The sequence below is a fragment of the Citrus clementina genome, unplaced genomic scaffold, assembly GCF_000493195.1.
Source record: "Citrus clementina cultivar Clemenules unplaced genomic scaffold, Citrus_clementina_v1.0 scaffold_4, whole genome shotgun sequence".
Classification (NCBI taxonomy): Eukaryota; Viridiplantae; Streptophyta; class Magnoliopsida; order Sapindales; family Rutaceae; genus Citrus; species Citrus x clementina.
The window spans coordinates 13,655-24,084 of NW_006262274.1; positions in this window are offsets into that span (position 1 = coordinate 13,655).

Sequence of the window (10,430 nt, forward strand, 5' to 3'; positions counted from 1 at the left end):
AAGCGCCCGAAGGTGGGGGCGCCAAAAGCCCCCAACGGAAAAAGTCCAAAACAACGGGTGGGCTATAGCCTTGGTGGGGGGGGGGACTGGCGAAGTTCGTCCGCCGGACTAGGAATGGGGTGAGATGTGTGCCAAAAATAAGCCGTGGGAACAGCCGCACCCAAAAATAAGCGCCTGAAGGTTGGGACTGCCAAAGCCCCCGGTGGAAAAAGGCCAAAAAAATGGGTGGACAATAGCCTTGGTGGGGGGGCTGGCGGAGCTCGTCCGTCGGACTCGGAATAGGGCAACACTTTCCGAGGGGCCTCCTTGTGCTGGCGGGGAGTCGCGGGCGCAGCCGCGCCCGAAGGTCGGCGAGCCAAAAGTCCCCCGCGGAAAAAGGCCAAACAAACGGGTGGGATGTAGCCCTGGTGGGGGGGGCTGGCGAAGTTTGTCCGCCGGACTCTAAATGAGGCAAAAATTTGCGACAGGCCTCTGTGCGCCAAAAATAAGTTGCGATCACAGCCATGCCCAAAAATAAGCGCCTGATAGTCGGGACGCCAAAAACCCGCAGCGGAAAAAGGCCCAACAAAAGGGTGGGCTATAGCCGTGGTTGGGGGGGGGGGCTGGCGAAGTTTGTGGGACGGACGCTAAATGAGGCGAGACTTTGCGAGGAGCTCCGTGTGCCAAAAATAAGCTGCGGTCACAGCTGTGCACAAAATTAAGCGCCCGAAGGTGGATGCGCCAAAAGCCCCTTGCGGAAAAAGGCCAAAAAAACGGGTGGGCTATAGCCTTGGTGAGGGGGGGGGGCTAGTGAAGTTCGTCCGCCGGACTCAAAATGGGCCGAGATATTGTGAGGGGCCTCCGTGTGCAAAAAATAAGCTGCAGGCACAGACGTGCCAAAACATAAGCGCCCGATGGTCGGGGCGCCAAAAGCCCCCAGCGGAAAATGGCCAAAAAAATGGGTGGGCTATAGCCTTGGTGGGGGGGCTAGCGGAGTTCGTCCGCCGGACTATGAAGGACGCGAGATTTGCGAGGGCCTCTGTGGGCAAAAAATAAGTCGCGGGCACATTTTTGCCCAAAAATAAGCGCCTGAAGGTCAGGGCGCCAAAAGCCCCCAGCGGAAAAAGGCAAAACAAATGGGTGGGCTATAGCCTTGGTGGGGGGGGGGGCCAGCGAAGTTCGTCCGCCGGACTCAGAAAATGGGTGAGACTTTGTGAGTGGCCTCTGTGTGCCAAAAGTAAGCCGCGATCACAGCCGCGCCCAAAAATAAGCGCCTGAAGGTCGGGGTGCCAAAAGCCCCCGGCGGAAAAAGGCCAAAAAAATGGGTGGGCATAGCCTTGGTTGGGGGGGGGTCTGGCGAAGTTCGTCCGCCGGACTCGGAATGGGGCAACACTTTGCGAGGGGCCTCCTTGTGCTGGCGGGGAGATACGGGCGCAACCGCGCCCGAAGGTCGGGGCGCCAAAAGTCCCCGGCGGAAAAATGCCAAAAAAACGGGTGGGCTATAGCCTTGGTGTGGGGGGGGCTGGCGAAGTTTGTCCGCCGGACTCTGAATGAGGCGAGACTTTGCGAGGGGCCTCTGTGTACCAAAAATAAGCCGCGATCACAGCCGCGTTCAAAAATAAGCGCCTGAAGGTCAGGGCGCCAAAAGCCCCCAACGACAAAAGGCCAAAAAAACGGGTGGGCTATAGCCTTGGTTGGGGCGGGGGACTGGCGAAGTTCATCCGACGGACTCTGAATGAGGTGAGACTTTGCGAGGAGCCTCCGTGTGCCAAAAATAAGCAGCGGTCACAGCCGCACCCAAAAATAAGCGCCTGAAGGTCGGGGCACCAAAAGCCCCTGGTGGAAAAAGGCCAAACAAATGGGTGGGCTATAGCCTCGGTGGGGGGGGGGGGGGGAGGGCTGGCGAAGTTCATCCGCCGAACTCTGAATGGGACGAGACTTTGCGAGGAGCCTCCATGTGCCAAAAATAAGCCGCAGTCACAGCCGTGCCCAAAAATAAGCGCCTGATGGTCGGGGCTCCAAAAGCCCCCGGCGGAAAAAGGCCAAAAAAATGGGTGGGCTATAGCCTTGGTGGGGGGGCTCGCGATGCTCGTCCGCTGGACTCGGAATGGGGCAACACTTTGCGAGGGGCCTCCTTGTGCCGGCGGGGAGTCGCGGGCGTGGCCTCGCGCGAACGTCGGGGCGCCAAAAGTCCCCCGCGGAAAAAGGCCTAAAAAACGGGTGGGCTATAGCCTTGGTGGGGGGGGCTGGCAAAGTTCATCCGCCTGACTCGAAATGGGGTGAGACTTTACAAGGGGCCTCCATGTGCAAACAATAAGCCACGGGCACAGTTATGCCCAAAAATAAGTGCCCGAAGGTCGGGGGGGGTGCTGGCGAAGTTCGTCTGCCGGACTATGAATGAGGCGAGACTTTGCGAGGGGCCTCCGTGTGCGAAAAATAAGCAGTGATCACAGCCGCGCCCAAAAATAAGAGCCTGAATGTCGGGGCACCAAAAGCCCCCAACGGAAAAAGGCCAAAAAAATGGGTGTGCTATAGCCTTGGTGGGGGGGCTGGCGAAGTTCGTCTGCCGGACTCGGAATGGGGCAAGACGTGTGCCAAAAATAACCTGCGGGAACAGTCGCGCCCAAAAATAAGCACTTGAAGTTTGGGGTGCCAAAAGCCCCCAGCAGGAAATGGCCAAACAAATGGGTGGGCTATAGCCTTGGTGGGGGGAGGGGGAGCTGGCGAAGTTCGTCCGCCGGACTCTGAATGAGGCGAGACTTTGCGAGGGGCCTCCGTGTTCCAAAAATAAGTCGCGATCACAGCTATGCCCAAAAATAAGTGCCTGAAGGTCAGGGCGCCAAAAGTCCCTCGCGGAAAAAGGCCAAAAAATGGGTGGGCTATAGCCTTGGTGGGGGGGGGGAGCTGGCGAAGTTCGTCCGTCGGACTTTGAATGAGGCGAGACTTTGCAAGGAGCCTCCATGTGCCAAAAATAAGCCTCGGTCAGAGCCACGCCCAAAGGTGAGGGCACCAAAAGCCCCCGGCGGAAAAAGGCCAAAAAAATGGGTGGGCTATAGCCTTGGTGGGGGGGGGGGCTGGTGAAGTTCGTCCGCCGGACTCTAAATGAGGCGAGACTTTGCGAGGGGCCTCCATGTGCCAAAAATAAGCCGCGATCACAGCCGCCCCCAAAAATAAGCACCTGACGGTCGTAGCGCCAAAAGCCCCCAGCGTAAAAAGGGCAAAACAAACGGATGGGATATAGCCTTGGTGGGGGGGCTTGCGAAGTTCGTCCGGCGGACTCTGACTGAGGCGAGACTTGCAAGGAGACTCCGTGTGCCAAAAATAAGCATTGGTCAAAACCGCGCCCAAAAATAAATGCCTGAAGGTCGGGGCTCCCAAAGCCCCTGGCGGAAAAAGGCCAAACAAATGGGTGGGCTATAGCCTTGGTGGGGGGGCTGGCGAAGCTCGTCCGCCGGACTCGGAATGGGGTAACACTTTGCGAGGGGCCTCCTTCTGCCGGCGGGGAGTAGCGGGCGCAGCCGCGCCCAAAGGTCGGGGCACCAAAAGCCCCCAACGGAAAAAGGCCAAAAAAACGGGTGGGCTATAGCCTTGGTGGGGGGGCTGGCGAAGTTCGTCCACCGGACTCGGAATGGGGCGAGACTTTCCGAGGGGCCTCTGTGTGCAATAAATAAGCCACGGGCAGAGCCGTACCCAAAAAGAAGTGCCCGAAGGTCGGGTTGCCAAAACCCCCCAGTAGAAAAATGGCCAAAAAACGGGTGGGCTATGGCCTTGGTGGGGGGCGCGGGCGAAGTTCGTCCGCCGGACTCGGAATGGGCTGAGACTTTGTGAGACACCTCCGTGTGCCAAAAATAGGCCACGAGCACAGCCGTGCCCACAGGTCGGGGTGCCAAAACCCCAGCGGAGAATGGCCAAAAAGACGGGTGGGCTATAGCCTTGGTGGGGGGCGCGGGCGCACTTCATCCGCCGGACTCTGAATGGGGCGAGGCTTTGCGAGGGGCCTTGGTGTGCCAAAAATAGGCCACCGGCACAGCCGTACCCAAAAATAAGCGACCGAAGGTCGGGGTGCCAAAACCCCCAGCGGAAAAAGGCCAAAAAGACAGGTGGGCTATAGCCTTGGCGGGGGGTGCGGGCGAACTTCATCCGCCGGACTCTAAATGGGGTGAGGCTTTGTGAGGGGCCTCAGTGTGCCAAAAATAGGCGCGGGTACATCCGCGCCCAAAAATAAGCACCCGAAGGTCGGGGTGCCAAAAGCCCCCAACGGAAAATGGCCAAAAAGACGGGTGGGCTATAGCCATGGTGGGGGGCGCTGGCGAACTTCGTCCGCCGGACTCCAAATGGGGTGAGGATTTGCGAGGGGCCTCGGTATGCCAAAAATAGGCCGCGAGCACAGCCGCGCCCAAAAATAAACGCCCGAAGGTCGGGGTGCCAAAAGCCCCCAGCGGAAAATGGCCAAAAAGACGGGTGGGCTATAGCCTTGGTGGAGGGCGCGGGCGAACTTCATCCGCCGGACTCCGAATGGGGCAAGGCTTTGCGAGGAGCCTCGGTGTGCCAAAAATAGTGCGCGGCCACAGCCGTGCCGAAAATTAAGCGACCGAAGGTCTGGGTGCCAAAAGCCCCCAGTGGAAAATGGCCAAAAAGACGAGTGGGCTATAGCCTTGGTGGGGGGGCGGAGGCGAACTTTGTCTGCCGGACTCCGAATGGGGCAAGGCTTTGCGAGGGGCCTCAATTTGTCAAAAATAGGCTGCGGGCACAGCCGCGCCCGAAGGTCGGGGTGCCAAAAGCCCCCAGCGGAAAATTGCCAAAAAGACGAGTGGGCTATAGCCTTGGTGGGGAGCTCGGGCGAACTTCGTCCGCCGGACTCGGAATGGGGCGAGGCTTTGCGAGGGGCCTCGGTGTGCCAAAAATAGGCCGCGGGCACAGCCGCGCCCAAAAATAAGCGCCCGAAGGTCGGGGTGCCAAAAGCCCCCAGTGGAAAATGGCCAAAAAGACGGGTGGTCTATAGCCTTGGTGGGCGGGCGCCACTCCCCTCGTCTTTTTGGCCCGTGCCCAAAAATAGTGCCCCAAGGTCAGGGTGCCAAAAAGGCCCTAGGGTCCCCAAGACGGGCGCTTATTTTTGGGCGTGTCTTATGGTAAATAAAAGTTAGGTTTAAAAGATTCGTGGTACAAAAAATAGTCAAAACATGAGAAAAACGCAAAATTATGGGTCGAAAAAGCCCGCCAAGCTCCTTGGTGGCGAGCTTCCCTCGCTCGAGCATGGACTGCCTTTTACCACTTCTTCTAAGTTTTCAAAGTCTCGGTTTCTCCATTTTCATATTTTTGAAGCCAAAACATAGTTTCCCATGTCCGCCATCCCATGTTCTTCATCCGTACAAAAATTCTAGGCCTTCCAAACAAGTCTAACGCTTATCAGTTCAATCCGTAAAAATCTACACCAAAAAAACTCGGTTGCTTGTCCGCTACCCGTTGCCCTTTTCCGCAGTTCATTGGAGGCTACCTGCGCTGGAAGTTGCCTTAATATTTGAAAAGAAGATACAAAGATTTAGCTGCAGCTTGAACCCTTTACATGGAGGTCAAAATCACAAATAAAGTTTCAAACCCACCGCTGAGCCACCATAAATTCTTGCAACTATGGGCACAAATATTATTTAAATGAAAAAGTAAAATATAAATTAATAATAAAAAAATAATTAATGATTTCACATCGTAATTGGATATTTAAGTTTTTGTTTTCTATGGTCGAATCAAAATTAAAACGTCTTAGGGTAAAAAAAAATTAGGTTTAAAAAGTTCGTGGTACTTTTTGGCTGATAGCATGCTGTTTTCAATGAAGCTTTTACTTTTTAGCTGAGACGGCTAATGGGATAAGCCTGATAAGTTTTACTTCTAGCCCAATAACCTGCAAAATGTTCAAGACTGTTTAATGGTCAAGTCCAAACCGAGATCTTTTATTCAAATGGTTGCACAGGAAACCTAAAGATGGATGATGATGGGCTAAACATTTCAATTTTAGCACAACAAATTTAAAGTTCAAAATAAATTTATAGTTCATTTTTTGACACCCCTCAATTTTCCTGAAAAGCCCCCACTTCCAACTGAAAAACCCCTTTATTCATTTGACATTTTCAATCATAATTATATTCAACCTAAAAGTAGAGACATACGTGGTTTCTCACACCCCATGCAAGATACTTCACCTCTTTCTTACACGTGGTTTTTATTTGACTTCGTTCATTTCGATTTTTTTTTTAAATTGATAGAGCTTTGAGAATGAAGACAATATAACATAACACTTTTTTTTTCAAGTTTTCCATGTTTAAGTTAGTGGCTTTCAAAAGTTTCGTTTGTGTTGTAAAACACTTATAATAAAGTATTAAATTTGTGATTCATTGAGAATTAGAAATTTTCAACAATATTGTATTGTTTTAGGGTTGGTGGCTTTCAAAGATTTCTTTCTCATTTTATTACAAAAAATATGATTTTTTAAATTTAAAGATTAATTCCAACAACTATTTAAGCAAGATCAATAGGTAACATCAACACATTCAAAATTCCAGGTCTTTGTCAAAAGGGAAAAATTATAATAAAATTCATGTGAACAACCAATAAGTTTTTGATACAAAAGGAATAAATCACAATTTAAAAAATGTATTTTTTTTTTCCTACAAGTTTAAGTGGTCAATTTCAAAAGAACTCAAAGGAATTGAGTTGCTCTTTCATGGCTTTTCTGCATGCTTAGGTTCTGTATAACTTTGTGAATTATCAATCTGTAGCTTGCATTTCTTTGTCTTGCTGTACTTATAAAGAAGGACTTTTAACCAATAATCAATTTATATTGAGTAGTGCTATATATCCCAAACTTCAGATGGCCACGATTCAAATATCAACATAGATCCTAGAAAAAAAAAAGTTCACAAATTTAGTAAGCACTTTAGAAAAAAAAACAAAAATAAACTACTCATATAAGTTAGTAAGACTTCTCGTTCAATTGGGCTTAATGCATTTTATTACACGTTTAGCCCTAAAAAGAAATGCATCACTATCAACTATAACGCACGCATCTACATAACCTTCACTATTTAATTGCGTACACAGTGCTTCAGCCTCTCCTTTCGCTTTTACAACATGCATTCCAAATATTTCAAGCAGTTCCTACAAATCACAGTTATTTGCACAAACAAAATGACCAATCAGTCAGATAAAGTATTCAAAGAAGCAATTACTGTTAGCCTAAAGGGCTACACATATTGTAATTTTCATGATGACAAACATGTGTCTTAAGTGATATGATAAATGTTGTATTTCACATTTTCACTAGTTCTTGAAGGATAATATTTATGCAAGTGAATCATGTGAAATTAAGTTCAAGACAATCAACGGACAATTGCTTGATCAATAACAAAATTTAGCTCAACGGAGTCATTATTGTGACAAATTCTTATAAAGCCGGTATGATTTAATAAATGCATGGTTTAGTATTTGAGAAACTCAAGATTTTATAAAACATTGCTTTTCATAAAGGTTTTATATTTAAAGTTTTAAAAAACTTAAATTTTATATTTCGTGTCAAATTTTATTGAAATAAATTTAAAACTTATAAAATTACCAAAAATATATATAAACACATATAATATTAAAAAATGTTTAAGCCAACCAGTGCCGGGCTTAAAAAACCTAGCCCGAGCGTCTAAAAATTTCATTCGGGCTGGGTCCGAGCATTCCAATACCCTAAAACCCTAAACCCAGGTTTTGACAACCTTACATGGGCCCCCTTATGGCTGCCGTGGAACTTTGACCTAGCGTTTTGCACGCGCTTTTCCACGGGCGACACGAGGCCGCCAAAACAAACGAGAGTAATTTTGGAGCCCCATAGTGGTTTTGGCGGAATTTTTTCTAAAATTAAAAAAAAATTGATTTGTTCTGTATAATTTTGGAATAAATTCCCAAACAAACTATCAGAGTCTCCTCGCGGCAGTGGGTCACTGCTTGGGGGCACTCCCGCTGCCCTAAGCAATGTTCCAGGTTAGAAAAACAAGGTTACTTTCGGAGATAAACTCAACTCCTCCCCTTGGGCCCTTAGGCCAAAGGCTATATCTCACTTGTTTTGGCCTTTCCTCATGGGCCCCCCTAGGGCTGCCTTGAAACTTTGACTCAACCTTCTGCACGCGCCTTCCCACATGGAATTTGGGGCTGGCAGAAAAAACATGATTCATTTTGGAGCCCCGAAGTGGTTTTGGCATAATTGTTTCTAAAATTGCATGAAAAATCGATTTTTTTTACATAATTTTGGAATAAATTCCCAAAAAACTAACAGAGCCTCTTGATTTTTCGGATGCACTTGCATTTGGATCCGGATCCAGATCCGCACGGATCATGATTCTTAGACTTCGGATCCGCATTTTTTAATGTGCAGATACTGATTTTTCAAGATCCTAATCTTCCGGATCTTTGCGGATTCGGGCCAGACCCAGATTTTTTTGCCATCCCTAACTCCCACCCACCCATGGGATGTCCTGAGGGAAAGAAATAAGGTTACTTTCAGAGAGAAACCCAACTCCTCACTTCGGGTCCCAAGGCCAAAGGCTATACCACACCCATTTCGTCATTTCCTCATGGGCCTCCCTAGGGCTGCCTTAGAACTTTGACTCGACCTTCTGCATGGGCCTTCCCATTGACGATGTGAGGTTGCAAGAAAAAATGGGAATTATTTTTTAACCCATGGAGTGGTTTTGGTGGAATATTTTTCTAAAATTTCAAGAAAAATCAATTTTTTATGCATAATGTTGGAATAAAGTCCCAAAAAACTATCAATGCCTCCCCGTGGTGGTGGGTACTGCTTGAGAGCACTCCCACCCGCCCAAGGGATGGAGAAAAATAGGGTTGCTTTTTAAGAGAAACCAAACTCCTCCCCTCAGACCCGTATGCCAAAGGTTATATCACACTTGTTTTGGCCTTTCTCATGCGCCCCCCCTTGGGTAGCCTTGGAACTTTGACCCGGGCTTCTACACGCTCCTTCCCATGGGAGATGTGAGGCCGCCAAAAAAGAGGGGAGTCGTTTTTTTATCATCGGTGCGGTTTTACAGAATTTTTTCAAAAATTTTGAGAAAACTGATTTTGTTCTGCATAATTTTATAATAAATTCTCAAAAAACTATCAGAGCCTCCCCACAATGGTATGGCACTGCTTGGGGGCAATCTCGCTAGCCCAAGGGATGTCCCTGGGTAGAAAAACCGATTTTTTCTAAAAATCCAAGAAAAACCATTTTTTTTGCATAATTTTGGAAAACGTCCCAAAACAAACTATCAATGACTCCCCACGGCGGTGAGGCACTGCTTGGAGCATTCCCACCTGCCCAAGGGATGTCTTGGAGGAAAGAAACAGGGTTACTTTCATAGAGAAATCCAACTCCTCCCCTCGAGCCCCAAGGCCAAAGGCTATATCACACCTATTTCGGCATTTCCTCACAGGCCTCCCTAGGGTTGCCTTACAACTTTGACTCGGGCTTCTGTACGAGCCTTCCCATTGATGACACGAGGCCGCCAAAGAAAACGGGAGTCATTTTTTAGCCCTGGAGTGGTTTTGGCAGATTGTTTTTTTAAAATTCCCAGAAAAATCAATCTTTTATGCATCATTTTGGAATAAAGTCCCAAAAAACTATCAATGCCTCCCCGCGGTGGTGGAGCACTGCTTGAGAGCACTCAAGTCGACCCAAGGGATGTCCCTGGGGAGAAAAATAGGGTTACTTTTTTATAAAAACCAAACTCCTCCCCTCATGACCCAAGGCCAAATGTTATATCACACTCGTTTTGGCCTTTTCTCATGGGCCCCCCTTGGGCAGCCTTGCAACTTTGACCCGGCCTTCTGTACGCGCCTTCCCACAGGAGACGAGAGGTCGCCAGAAAAAAAAGGAGTCATTTTTTAGCCTCGGTGTGGTTTTGCAAAATTGTTTCAAAATTTTAAGAAAAACTGATTTTTTCTACATAATTTTATAATAAATTCCCAAAAAAAACTATCGGAGCCTCCCCACGATGGTGGGCCACTGCTTGGGGGCACTCCCACCAGCCCAAGGAATGTCCATGGGTAGAAAAATAATGTTACTTTTGGAGAGAAACCCAACTCCTCCCTTCAAGCCCTAAGGCCAAAGACTATATCACACTCTTTTTGGGCTTTCTTCATGGGCCCCCCTTGGACAACCTTGGAACTTTGACCCGGCCTTCTACACGGGCCTACCCACGGGCGATACGAGGCCGTAGGAAAAAATGGGAGTCATTTTTGAGCCCCTGAGTAATTTTAGCGGAAGTTTTTCCAAAATTCCAAGAAAAACCAATGTTTTCTGCATAATTTTGAAAAAAGTCCCAAAAAACTATCAATGACTCCCCGCGATAGTGAAGCAGTGCTTGGGAGCACTCCCATTGGCCCAAGGGATGTCCCAGAGGAGTGAGACATGGTTACTT